Source organism: Mastomys coucha, unplaced genomic scaffold (assembly GCF_008632895.1).
Source record: "Mastomys coucha isolate ucsf_1 unplaced genomic scaffold, UCSF_Mcou_1 pScaffold15, whole genome shotgun sequence".
Lineage (NCBI taxonomy): Eukaryota > Metazoa > Chordata > Mammalia > Rodentia > Muridae > Mastomys > Mastomys coucha.
Window position 1 is genome coordinate 136,042,532 of NW_022196897.1, and position 14,209 is coordinate 136,056,740.

The 14,209-nt window shown below is 38.6% G+C and overlaps 1 pseudogene; it reads right to left on the bottom strand.

Annotated features, from left to right (window-relative positions):
• Positions 1–6,825: 6,825 nt before the first annotated feature.
• LOC116091813 lies at positions 6,826–8,004 on the bottom strand (annotated as a pseudogene).
• Between the last annotated feature and the right edge of the window lie 6,205 nt (positions 8,005–14,209).

Below are 14,209 nucleotides of genomic sequence, written 5' to 3' on the forward strand. Positions count from 1 at the left end.
AAAAAAAAAAAAAACTCTCATTCATATAAGATGATCCAGCACAGTGACATGTATTGCAATGGTTCCGTAGGTGCAAGGCGGAAGGTGGAACAGTCCTCGGAGAGGGGAGTAAGGATGACTATAGGAAGGAGAAAAGAACACTCAGAGACAAAGGTTAGAAATTGGGAAGGCTTTCCAGTCAATACTGTAGCAGCTATGAGTTTAATTCTCTTAGGCTTTGTATACTTTATAGTATCTGGGGAAACAAAGTCACAAGCTAACAGAAAAAATTTGTGAAAATGTACATAAGACATTCATTCCCACCCCAAAAGCCTCTGCTCTTTCCACTAAGTTCAGTAGAATTTTCAGCACCTAGCCTTGAGCCCTAGGTACAGCTCCTCTTATCATTCAGTGTCTCAGTAGGCCCAGAAATCTGCCAATAGGCCTAGACCTCCCTGGACTTTGAAGAAAATCAGAAGTATAAAGGTAGATTTTTTGAGAGGCAATTCTCAGGAGAATTCACTGATTTCACATGTGGAGGTCAGTGAAGTCACATGCCAAGCTAAGGTCATTTATGGGTTTGGGGCATGGGGTGGTGAACTGAGAGCTGTGATTATGCCCATATAAGGTAAAAAAGCTGAGCCCCTGGGTGAGCACTCCTGGGTGAATAATGGGAAAGGCAGAGACAGGAGGAGATGAAGTGGTAGCCCAGTATATTCTCCTTGAGGGTGGGTTTGGGGAAAGGAGAGCAAACAAGGTTTTTTAGCTTGTGCAGCTATAAGCAGGGGTTCCAAGCAAACAAGAATACCTGTGTCCTTTATAGTTCAGGCATAATTGCATCATGATCTCAAGATGCTGGAGAAGGAGCAACAGAGTTGACATTTGCCCTGTTAAAATTTGACTTACTTTGGTCTGATCCCTTGCTATGCTCTGATTCTTCTTTGGGTGATAGAAATATCCCCCCCGCCCCCATCCACTGTGTGTGTCTGTGTATGTGTGTGTGTGTGTGTGTGTGTGATTTTTTTTTTTCTGTTTTAGCTGACCCCTGAGAGCATTTTTGCTAGACCCAGAGAATTAAGTATTTCTCTCTCAAAGAAAAGTCGGCAGTGATTAATCAACAATTCTATGCCCATTCTCAGTTTACCTCACCTGTTGAAGCTAGCCTTCTGTAGCAGGAATGATCCCAAGATTGACCAGTCAAGACTGCCAAGAAGAAGCATCCATGCTAAGAATATTCTTCTCTATTTTTTTTTCAAGACAGGGTTTCTCTGTATAGCCCTGGCTGTCCTGGAGCTCACTTTGTAGACCAGGCTGGCCTTGAACTCAGAAATCCGCCTGCCTCTGCCTCCCAAGTGCTAGGATTAAAGGTGTGCGCCATCATCGCCTGGCCTCTTCTCTATTTCTAACCAGACCAATATCAAATCACTTAGAAGCTGCCTCTTCTGTAGAAGACTATCATGCTATGAATGATGGTCCAAGACACAGGATTAAATATATACTACAACTTAAAGATTCAATGTGTGTTATTCATTATAGTGTCCTTAGTCAGCTGGGGTACTAGATGAAACCTTGTCTTAAATTAAGAAACTCAATCAAAATTATATTCACTATTGTCTTCTTTTCTTTTTTTCTTTTAGGATTTTTTGAGATGGGTCTTACTATGAAAGTGACTAGGTAGAAAAACGTTGTTCTCAAAATCAAAGATATCATCCTGCCTTTACTTCTTACATTCTAAGATTAATTGTATGAACTACTGTTCTGGACAATATTCATTGTTACAAATGCTTTTATGGGCATCAGTGACAGATATCTGAAATGACTTTTAGTCTATTGTCCTAATTCTCCTATACTTCTTTTCCTCTGTGTTGATTATGTAGCACAGGCTTTACTCAAACTTACAATGATCTTGCTGCCTCTGTGTCCATAAAGCTGGATTAAAGGAATTTACTCAAATGCTCAGCTTGAAAAATAAGTTTTATGGAACAAAGCATCCTTTCATTTTTTTAAAAACTTTTATTGCATTATGATGAGAAAAGTTACATGATTTCAATTTATCTAAATTTGTTAACATTTAAAAACATATTTTAAGTAAATAGAATTATATTACATTCTTCTTTCCCTTTTGTACTCCAACTCCTCCCAGAGACCCCTCTTCAATACCTGCCATATCTTCCTTTTTTTATTTTGTAATAGTCTTTAAAATTTATAAAATATTGTAACAATAAAAATGACTGTTATAAAAGTTGTTTGATATAAAACAACAATCAGTTGAATGGCCGTATGTAGATGCTTTTCTACAATACTGAAAATACATACACTTTTCTTAATATAAATTTTAAATAACTCCAAACATATTAACTGTATATTTTAAAATACTATATCACTGCTAGTTTTTTTAAATAAACATAAATAGATAAAGCCTTTTTGTTTGTTTGTTTGTTTGTTTGTTTGTCTTGTTTTGTTTTTAGTAGAGCTTAAAATCTTGGCTCTTACTGTGGTACAAGTCCAAAATAAGAACAAATTTGAGACACTGGAGTTCATTGTAATAAGGCTGTACTTCAATGTCCCTCACATCACCAAAGGATTTTACCTCCTTAGTAGCTAAACTAAGAGTTGAAAGTTCTGCTGTACCAAGGAATGAATTGTAGGCTCCATTTTTGAATATAGATTTGCTGCTATGGTTAAAGCTATTTGACTTGAGTGATTGTCCTCATTCTCAGCCCACCGAGAACAGGTTGCATTCATTTAATAAATGGTTTGTATATTAAGATGGTCTATCCATGAAGTCATTCACCAACTGTTTCAATAAACAATGGTTCTGCTTGGAGGGTGGCACAGACATTAGGTGAGGGTAAGAATGTGGTTCATTGGCTGTGATGATTTTGAAAAGCACTCATCTCAGAAAAAAAGTAATTTATAAAGTCTTCTTCAAAATTGATACAATAATCATAAAAATTATGCAAAGCATTTAGTCTCCCTCTTTGTTGTTCTCTTATAAGCCACCTCTCAAATTAATTGTCTACATTTCTTTTGGCTGTATAAATCATTTTGAAATATGTAAGCTGTTCTGCAAACCATAGTATAGTGTAAAACATCAAATAAACAATTCTACTAATGCAGAGGCTGAGATAGGAGAAGCATAATTTCAAGACCACTAATGTAGTACACAGCAAGACACTGTCACATACAAACAAGCAGAAAGTGTATATAAATTGTACAATATTGGACCTATTTCTCCAATTACCAAATTAGAGAGACCACTGGATGACAGCCAACAAATTTCTAATTCCTCATATTTTTGAATTTCAATGGACTAAGGTATGTTGGTAATATTAACTTCCATATTAAGAGATATTAAGAAAAAGTAATTGTTACTTCCTGTTATTTTTGTTGATAGAGGTGGAATTAGGTTTGTGTGGGTTTGTTGAAAGATTACTTTCTTGTTTCTTTTAGGGTGTAGTTTTGCTCCTTATGTTGGTGTTTTCCATCTATTATCCTATGTAGGGCTGAATTTGTAGGAAAATATTGTGTAAATTTCATTTTGTAATAGAATATGTTGGTTTCTCCATCTTTGGTAATTGAGAGTTTTGTTGGATATAGTAGCCTGGGTTAGCATTTGTGTTCTTTTAGGGTCTGTATGACATCTGCCCAGGATATTCTAGCTTTCATAGTCTCTGGTGTGAAGTCTGGTATTAATTGTGTTAGGCCTGCCTTTATATGTTACTTGACCTTTTTCCTTTACTGCATTTAAAATTCTTTCTTTGTTTAGTGCTTTTGGTGTTTTGATTTTTATGTGACGGGAGGAATTTCTTTTCTGGTCCAGTCTATTTGGAGTTCTATAGGCTTCTTGAATGATCACGGGCATCTCTTTTTTTTTTAGGTCAGGGAAGTTTTCTTCTATAATTTTGTTGAAGATATTGACTGGCCCTTTAAGTTGGGAGCCTTCACTCTCCTCTACACCTATTATCCTTAGGTTTGGTCTTCTCATTGTGTCCTGGATTTCCTGGATGTTTTGTGTTAGGAGAGTTTTGCTTTTTGCACTTTATTTCACTGTTATGTCAATGTTTTCTATGATATCTTCTGCCCCTAAGATTCTCTCTTCTATTTCTTGAATTCTGTTGGTGATGCTTGCATCCATGACTCCTGATCACTTTCCTAGGTTTTCTATCTCCAGGGTTGTCTCTCTTTCTGATTTCTTTATTGTTTCTATTTCCATTTTTAGATTCTGGATGGTTTTGTTCATTTCCTTTGCTTGTTTGATTGTGTTTTCCTGTAGTTCTTTAAGGGATTTTTGTATTTCCTCTTTAAGAGTTTCTAGCTGTTTATTTGTGTTCTCTTGTATTTCTTTGACGGAGTTATTTATGTCCTTCTTAAAGCCCCCTATCATGAACATGGAAGGTGATTTTAGATCTGAATCTTGCTTTTCTGGTGTGATGGTATGTCCAGGATTTGCTATTGTGGGAGAATTGGGTTCTGATGATGCCAAGTGACCTTGGTTTCTGTTGCTTATGTTCTTAAGCTTGCCTCCTGCCATCTGATTATCTCTAGTGCTACCTGCCCTGGCTAAATCTGACTGGAGCCTGTCTTTCTTGTGATCCTGGTTGTGTCAGAACTCCACAGAATCAAGCTGTCTCTGTGGTCCTGTGATTCTGGCATCCTGTGATCCTGGACCTGTTAGAGCACCTGGGAGTAGAGCTTCCTCTGCGTATTATGGGACTCATTTTGGAGTTTGTGCCCAAGGTCTGCTCAAGGCACTGGCCCAGACAGACCAGAAGGAACCCGTGCAACTGGACTGGCAGAGTTCCTGCTTGCCTGGATCCTGCTGGTCCCAGTTACTACTGGTGTTGGGACAGATGTTGTGTCCTAGTGTATCCTGTTTTATGTTGAGGTCTTTGATCCACTTGGGCTTGAGTTTTGTTTAGGATGATAAATATGGTTCTATTTGCATTATTCCACATGCAGACATCCAATTAGACAGGCACCATCTGTAAAAGGTGTTTTCTGATTTATATTGTATGGGGTTTTTTTCCTCTGTCAAAAATCAACTGTCCTTAAGTTTGTGGGTTTATTTCTGGGTCTTTGATTTGATTTGATTCCTTTGATCAATCTGTCTGTTACTATACCAATACCATGAAGATTTTATTATTATTTATCTGTAGTGTAGCTTGAGATTAGTTTTTTTATTGTTTTGTATTGCTTATGGTATCCTGGTTTTTTATTTTTATTGTTTTTGTTTTTCCATATGAAGTTGAAAATTGCTTTTTCAAGAGCTGTAAAAAGTTGTGTTAGAATTTTGGTGGGAATTGGATTGAATCTGTAGATTGCTTTTGATAAGATGGCCATTTTCACTATGTTAATACTACTCATCCATGAGCATGGGAAATCTTTTCATCTTCTGATATCTTCTTCAATTTCTTTTGTTGGTAACTTGAATTTCTTGTCATACAAAACATTTACTTGACTGGTTAGAATTATACCAAGATATTTTATATTATTTGTGGCTATTGTGAAGGGTGTTGCTTCCTTAATTTCTTTCTCTGCCCATGTATCATTTGTATAAAGGAAGCTACTGACTTCTTTGAGTTAATTTTGTATCCAACCACTTTGCTGAAGGTGTTTATCAGGTGTAGGAGTTCTGTGGTGTAATTTTGAGGGTCACTTTTGTATACTATCAAAGTATATGTGAATAGAGGTATTTTGACTTCTTCCTTTCCAGTTTGTATATCCTTGATCTCCTTTAGTTGTCTTCTTACTGTAACTAGAATTTCAAGTACTATATTGAATAGATAGTGACAGCATGGACAGGTTTGTCTTGTCCTGCCATGATTTTCATGGAATTGCTTTGAGTTTCTCTCCATTTATTTGATATTGGCTGTTGGATTACTGTATATTGCTTTTATCCTTCTAAACATGCACCTTGTTATTTATGATCTCTCTAAGATTTTTAACATGAAGGGGTGTTGAGTTATATCAAAGTCTTTTTCAACATCCAATGAGATGATCATCTGAGTATTTTCTCTCAGTTTGTTTATATGATGGATTATATTGTGGATTACATTAATGGATTGTTGAATATTGAACTAGCCTTGCATCCCTGGCATGAAGCCTACATGGTCATGGTGAGTGATGTTTTTGATGTGTTCTTTGATTTGGTTTGCCAGTATTTTATTGAGTATTTTTGCATTGATGTTCAGAAAAGAAATATTCTGAAATTCTCTTTTTTGTTGTTGAGTCTTTGTGTGATTTAGAGACAATTGGGGGTGATTGTGGCCCCATAGAATAAATTTGACAGTGTGCTTTCTGTTTCTATTTTGTGGAATAGTTTGCTAAGTGTTGGTATTAGCTCTTAGTTTTAGTATTGGTATTGATATTGGTATTGGTGTTGGTCAAATTCTGTGCTAAAATGCTCTGCCTCTGGGCTTTTTTTTTTTTTTTTTGATTGGGAGATTTTTTTTGTTTTGTTTTGTTTTGTTTTATTTAAAATTTTCATTGAGGGGCTGGTGAGATGGCTCAGCAGGTAAGATCACTGACTGTTCTTCTGAAGGTCCTGAGTTCAAATCCCAGAAACCACATGGTGGTTCACAGCCACCTGTAATGAGATCTGACGCCCTCTTTCGGGTGCATCTGAAGACAGCTACAGTGTACTTATTTATAATAATAAATAAATCTTTGGGCCAGAGCGAGCAGGGACTGAGTAAGTGGGGCAAACCGGAGCAAGCAGAGGTCCTAAATTCGACACCCAAAAACCACATGAAGGCTCACAACTATCTGAACAGTTATAATGTACTCATATACATAAAATAAATAAATAATTCTCTAAAAAATGTTCATTGAAATCTTCCAAATATCATCAAGAAATAGTTTCTGCAAATAAGTGGGTGTGGCTAACAAATTCAACATGTGAGCTCCCTCTGCTGGTTTGCAGTATGTTGATATAGGACAAATGTATTCGCAGAGGCAAATCTAATTTGCTGGAGAGGAGGAGAAAAGACAGGTGTGTTGGATTTTGCCTCTGGAGAGAAACACTGGGCACGCATTGAAATGGGATAGGTGAAAGCAGCAGGAGGAGGAAGATCAGGCACGTACTTTTCTTGATACAGAGGGTACCAGTCTCACACCTTAGGATTACTGGTGTAAAACCCAGGTACAGTGCGCTCATATGGCTCTCTGTCAATGAACTGAGTACAGTGATGGACAGAGGAGTGCTGGGGTTTAGAATCTAAGTTAGTGTTTTATTGTTGTGAACAGACACCATGACCAAGGCAAGTCTTATAAAGGAGAACATTTAATTGGGGCTGGCTTATAGGTTCAGAGGTTCAGTCCATTATCATCAAGGCAGGGACATGGCAGCATCCAGGAAGGCATGGTTCATGAGGAGCTGAGAGTTCTATATCGTCTGAAGGCTGCCAGCAGAATACTGACTCGCAGGCAGCTAGGAAAAGGGTATTAAAGCCCACACCCACAAGGCCATACCTACTCCAACAAGGTCATACCTCCCAACAGTGCCAATCCCTGGGCCAAACATAGAGAAACCATCATAGAGTCCCTAAGAATTTGTCCTTGGCCATCTTTGTGTTTCCCTTAACAAACTCTAATAGTGTTTATGGAATTTCAGAATCTCAGCCAAAGTGTTCTTTGAGGCCTTTGTTTCTGAGTGATCGTCGAAACTGACAAAACCTACAAGCTCAGTCTTCAGTTTTTTAAAATGCAAAAAAGAAACTGAACCACACTTTTGTTCACTGTTTAGATGTGACCTTTATAAATGAATCTCTTCATAGCCCTTGAAAGGTCTGAAGAGGAAGTAGAGCTCTCTGGGCTTGATATCCAGAGGCAGACTGCTGACAAATGGAGAACGGATAGGGAGCAGACCCATACGAAGGCTTTTATGTTACAGTGAGATGGGCAGGTTCTGCTTCTGCACACTCAATTCTAGGAGACCTCCTCTTCCTGAAGGTTGGCCTCGCTCTAGGTATTCTCCTTTTCAGCTTTGCCTGTAACATTATCTTCCCTGTCCTTTGTCGACATGTGGAGCTGAGGTACAAGCCTAGAGAAAAGGGCTTCCTTGCCTGCTGCTACCTTTCCATGGGGCAGGCTGCAGGGCAGGAGCCAGGCATTTCTGATGAGAGCCTGTGGCAGGTGGGAACCTCTGAGAGGTCCACAGAGCCCTGGAGTTGGGATACAGTCAAGGTGTAGGAGGCTAGGAGGCAAGGTGGCAGGCAAGGTTAGTAAGATGGCCATTTTCACTGTGTCATTCCTACCAATCCATGAACTTAGATCTTTCCATCCTCTCAGGTTTCCTCGATTTATTTCTTCAGGGACTTGAAGTTCTTGTCATATGAATCTTTCTCTTGCTTGGTTAGAGTTAGACCAGGATATTTTATATTATTTGTGGCTATTGTGAAGGGTACTGTTTCCCTAATTTCTTTCTCAGTTCATATATCATGTCTATAAAGTAAAGCTACTCATTTGTTTGAGTTAATTTTATATCCAGCCACTTTCCTGGGTGTCACCTATGTATATTACCATACCATTCACAAATAGTGATACCTTGACTTCTCTCTTTCCAATTTGTGTCCCCTTGATCTTCACTTGTTGTCTAATTGTTCTAGCTAGAACTTCAAGTACTATATTGAATAGATAGGAAGAGAATGGGCAGCCTTGTCTTGTCACTGATTTTAGTGGGATTGCTTCAAGTTCTCTCCATTTAATTTGAAGTTGGCCATTGGTTTCCTGTATATTGCTTTTTTTATATTAAGTATCTACCATGAATTCCTGGTGTCTCCAAGACTTTTAACCTGAATGGGTGTTAGATTTTGTCAATGGCTTTTCCAGATCCAGGCACGATAAACAGCCATGCAGATCTCTGAGTTAAAGGTTAACCTACACAGCAAATTACAGAACAGTTAAGTTTAGGCAGTGAGGGAGTTGTAAAACAGAAAGCAGATAATAGAATTAGGGGAGGGGGCTATGTTCAATCCCTAGCAGGAAGCATAACTTTGGCAGCTTCAGCCATGTGTCTCTGACTTTATAGTCAAGAGGAGAAGCAAACTACTGGATCAGTGGATACTAATTAGCTCCAGCTAACTAGCTGGAAATTCATTAGCTAAGAAATTAGTGGTCATTAAGAAGAGACCAGCATCACTGAGGCAAAATCTTCTGGGAAGTGTGTCACTGTTGGGTGTGGGATTTAATACCCTCATCCTAGCTGCCTGGATGCTAGCTAGTATTCTGTTAGCAGCCTTCAAATGAACATCTGAAGTCTCAGCTCCTCCTGGGCCATGCCTTAGCTGAATGGCATCTTATCTTTAGAGTGTCTTCCTAGGCTTCCAGTGCAGAGCAGGAACCTTCTTGATTTTTTTTTTTTTAAGATTTCTATATTTATTTTATGTGTGTGAGTACACTGCCAACACTTCTGACAAACCAGAAGAGGGCATCAGATGGTTGTGAGCTACCATATGGTTGCTAGGAACTGAACTCAGGACTTTTAGAAGAGCATTAAGGGCTCTTAACCCTTGAACTGTCTCTCCAGACCAAGAGCCTTCTCTTAATTGCTAATCATCCCCTTGAAAATTCCTTTCTGTTTCAGCAATTGACTATCACCTAAAACTAACTAGTGCTGTTTATTGTTTTTTTCCTCAAAATACAGGCTTATCATTATTTTTGTCCCACTTATTGCTCTCTTTTCACTACCTTAATGAATCAGTAATAACCATCCAATAGAATCAATATTTTGTCAAAGAAATCATCCCATTAGTTTTTAATTCAACCTCAGTCAAGTTTTGAGGACACTTGAAAACTCAAAGATATTTTTGACAAAATATCACACAAATGACCTCTAGTTATTTTTTCATAGACCCTATTTCCCACTGAAATCTTAGGATCTTGACATCCACTCTCTGCATTACCCTCAACACTATGATTTTCCAGGTCCTCCTCTGTGGACAGCTTCCTGTACCTTTGGTCTTGTAAAATCCTGATATCCTCCACATTCTTCCAAAGTCAACATTCCCAGGTCCTTTGCAACCACAAACTCTCTTTTGGAGTACTAATTTTTTTTCTTATAAATTGTTGTTTGTTGCAAAAAAAAATATGCTAACCAAAAGTAACTTAGATAATGAATGTGGGGTTTTTTTTTGCCTGATACTACCAGATGACAATTAATTATTATGAGAGTATAGATTATATACTCCAACTAAAAATCAAGGCAATAACCAGGAGAAAATATTGTTTATTGACCTTTTCTCCTGCTTAGTCACTGTCTTATGTTCACCTTGCTTGCTTATCCAACCCATGCCCACTTGCTTAAGGATATTGCTACCTTGGTGGGTGAGCCTTTCTATATCAATCATCAATCAACACAATCTCTCATAGACCTACCATCTACCCTTTCTTATCTAGGAATGGCAACAACTGATGTTTCTTAAGGTGACTCTAGGATATATCATGTTGACATCTGAAGGTTAATAGGTCACAGAGAGAATAATATATGACAATTTCTGAAAAGCCAATGTATTACCTACATTGATCACATAAGTACAAAAAAACCCAAATCAATGATGATGGTAGACAACATAGATATGAAGAAAAACATAGCTATGATCAGGAATGCCCAGGAATGAGAATAGATGATCCTCTGAGATGAAGAAGAGAAATCCAGTGCAGTTTCTTCACAGAAAGCCCTCCAAACCAAGAAAAAAAAGTCAAGGAACTTTGAGTTGGTGTACCTTGGTTTATTGACAAGCTTCCACATCCAGGCATACTTGGGTTTGAGTCCACTGAATCATCAGCATTAACAACTGTTAGCAAAGAGGTGGGTGTTTAAGGAAGTCTCTATGGTGAGTTCCCAAGAACGGATTGCTAGACTCAGGGAGTCAATGAACCTGTCATTTTGATAGGTAGCCCCAGTTTCCCTAGCTATTGCTTGAGGTCTTTCATATCCCTGTATTCCTGCCAGTTACATGTTGGAGTCTCTGTTTCTCTGGCTCCACTTCAGCAGACTGCATTGTTAAACTCATGGATGCTTGTCAAACTTAGAGTTTACAAAGTGGTATCTTAGTAGACTTTAAATTTGCATTTAGGGTAATGGTGTGGTTCAGTAGCAGAGCACTTGTGTGCATGCTACATGCCACAGTAGTTCCAGTGTAAATAATGCCATTAGCCTTTTTCCTCATGGACACTTTCATTCATGAGCATAAACATATCCATGCTGCACACATAATTCTAGCACCATGCTTTTACTTTTCAATATGAACAGCTGCTCAATCTTTTAGCCTTCAATGGCATTATCACCTCAGTTTGACAAACAACTTCATCATCCTCTAAAAAAATTTGGCAAGTTACAAATAGGCACAAAATCATATTATTTTTCCTACCATCAACCCAAGATATTAATTTCATTTTATTTATACATTAATGTATTTTGTGTTTGTGTTTATGTTTATTTATAGATTTTTGTATTTTTGTATTTATGTATTTATGTATTTTATGAATATGTCTGCTCATTCATAAAAATAAGCTGACCAAATCAATTTTTGAGAGAAAGTATTTGTTTATTTTATGTATATGGCTGTTTTGCCTGCATGTATATCTATGTATCACATGCATGATACTTGTAGAGGCCAGAAAAGTGGTGAATGATAGCTCTGATGTGTTCTTAGATTCAGTTTGCAAAAGTTTTATTGAGTGTGAATTCAATCATTTCATCAATATTCATAAATGATATTAGTCATAAGTTCTCCTTTTTGGTTGGTTCCTTTTGCGGTTTAGGTAAAGTAATTGTGGCTTCGTTTGTGAAAGCTGTAAAAGCCATCTCATATGATGGGTAGCATTCCAATATTAAGCTGTGATGTAAAAGAGCAGAATTGATGTTGTAAAGAATTAACTAATGTTTAGGAAATACTATGTGATACCAATTAGCGTGTGGTTGAGGGAGGTCAACCTCTAAAACACCGGAGAGATACGTAGTATTCTAATGAGGCTTGTAGAGATTAGGATGGTCATATACATATTTGTTTACCAGGATTGTCCAGACTTTTGTCTCCAAACCATTACAATCAAGACAACTCTGGTTTACAGTTAACCACTAAGCCCATTGTGATAGCAAAGAACAGGACCCCAGCAAGCTGCTCAAGGTGGCATTATAGGTTTACAACCAACATAACGGAATGGTATATATTGGACACTGCCTGGTATGTGCGAAGAAAAACAGGCCAGTGAATGAGTGTCCTGGCTGGATTTGGGGGTAGGTGATGGTAGCTTTCTACTTTGACAGTAGTTGGCAATAGCAATGCTTAGTCAGGTAGTCAATTTTAGACAATCAGTACACGCCCAAACTACCTATCTGTGTGTGTGTGTGTGTGTGTGTGTGTGTGTGTGTGTGTGTGTGTGTCCCACATCAAGGCTGTCAGCAGTCTGGATGAGGAGCTGAAGTTATTTCTAGAAACCAAATTTCTGTATTCACACCAGTACAAGCAGCACAAGATGTAGACGAACTGGTGTTGTATGCCTAAGAAGATTGCTATTTTACCTGTTCGAAAATGCAGAATGAGTGAGGAAAGATGTAACACCTGCTGCGCTCTAGTACATCCATTACATCCGTGAAGAACCATAATGTATGTCTCACTTTTAAAAATAAATCTCAACTTTTAAAAATAAGCTTTGAGAGTGTAATTCAGTCATTTCATTCTTCTTTCTCCCTCCTATTAACTCTGTAAACTTGGGACAAATGGTTGAGGAGCTTATTTAACAAATCAACCAAACCTGGCAGTCAGGTTCTCTCAGCAGACCTCAGTCCTTAACTCAGCATATGGCTGGCATACCTCACCCTCTAGCCCAGGGGTAGGGCTGCCCTTCTCCCAGCTGCCATTCCTTATGAAATGCAACCATTTTGGTTACCTGGTCTTTTTAATCTATCACTAACCATCTTGATCTCTGTGGCTGTTGCTTCTCTGTAAGCCGCCTTTCCGTCCAGCGGAAATAAGGAGGCAAACACGAGCCCTTCTCCAAGCAGGTTTTATTCAGGAACCTTTATTTTTACTTCTTCTTACTAATCTCAATAGTCTCTATAATCTCTCTCTCAGCCTCCCGAATAGCTGGGACTACAGACGTACGCCACCAACGCCCGGCTCATAATAATCCTCTCTCTCTCACCTCCAGCCTTCGCAGGTTAAATACTTTCCCTGGTCCCAATCAGCATCAGCTACGTGGCAAAGCATAATAGGCTGCGGGAAATTCATACCAGCTTGCATCACAAACTGGAGGCACTCAGCTTCTCCAACTAATGGCTTGATTATCAATGCTCTCTGCTTTGGCCGGAGACCAGGTGTTCAATATAGGGTGGCAGCTGCGGCTCCCCACACTTCTCCCTTCCTTCCTCTCTCCACAAGGCTCAGGGTCATGTTCACTTTGTTCTCTGCCAGATGTTCCTGGATCTGGTTATATTCTCTCCTTCATGTATAATAAACTTTGTACTCCTCCATACCTAGGAGCAGTCATGTCCTTTCCTTTTTCTGTTCTTTTCTTTTTTTTTTTTCATTCACCTCCCATTAACAGTTCCTTGCTTTAAAATTCATAGCCAGTTTTTCTTTTTAATTATTGTTACTGTTTGACTTGACTGCAGTTGAGCTGCAGGAGCTGTCAATAATGAAGTTAGAAATCGCTGTACTGGACATTGTATGTGTAATGTGATATGTAAACAGAGGGACCTGTGTCCTGAAAAAAAGGAAGATGAGTGTTCTGGGAGACTAGAACATTCTTTGAAATATAAATTCCCCAGACTAGGGTTCTGTCTGCACCTAGGACAGAAGGGTAGATCTGGGAAGGCTTCAGCTGTCTGAGGCATTTGCTCTCTGATCCCTCAGTAGACAAGCTGCTACTGTCTAGAGGTGCAGCTGAATTTTTGAATCTAATGAGGGACTCTGGGAAAGCTTAACAATCAGGATCACCAGTGCATGGTAATTTGCAGGTTCTTTCCAGGATTTTCCTCAGACCCATCTGTAGCCGGCTGTTAGCATGACGACAACCCATGGTGAATGTGGGGGTCAGCATCACCCACACATGTCTGTTGAAGAGCATGTCTGTTGGGCTAATAGAGTCTGATCTGTTGGGACTGAGATGGACTGTGTGTCAGAAATATCAGAAATATCATCAGGTACTTCACTGATAGTTTATGTTTTTTGTTTTGTTGTTTTTGTTTTTGATTTTGAAGACAAAGTGTCCCTGTGTAGCCCTA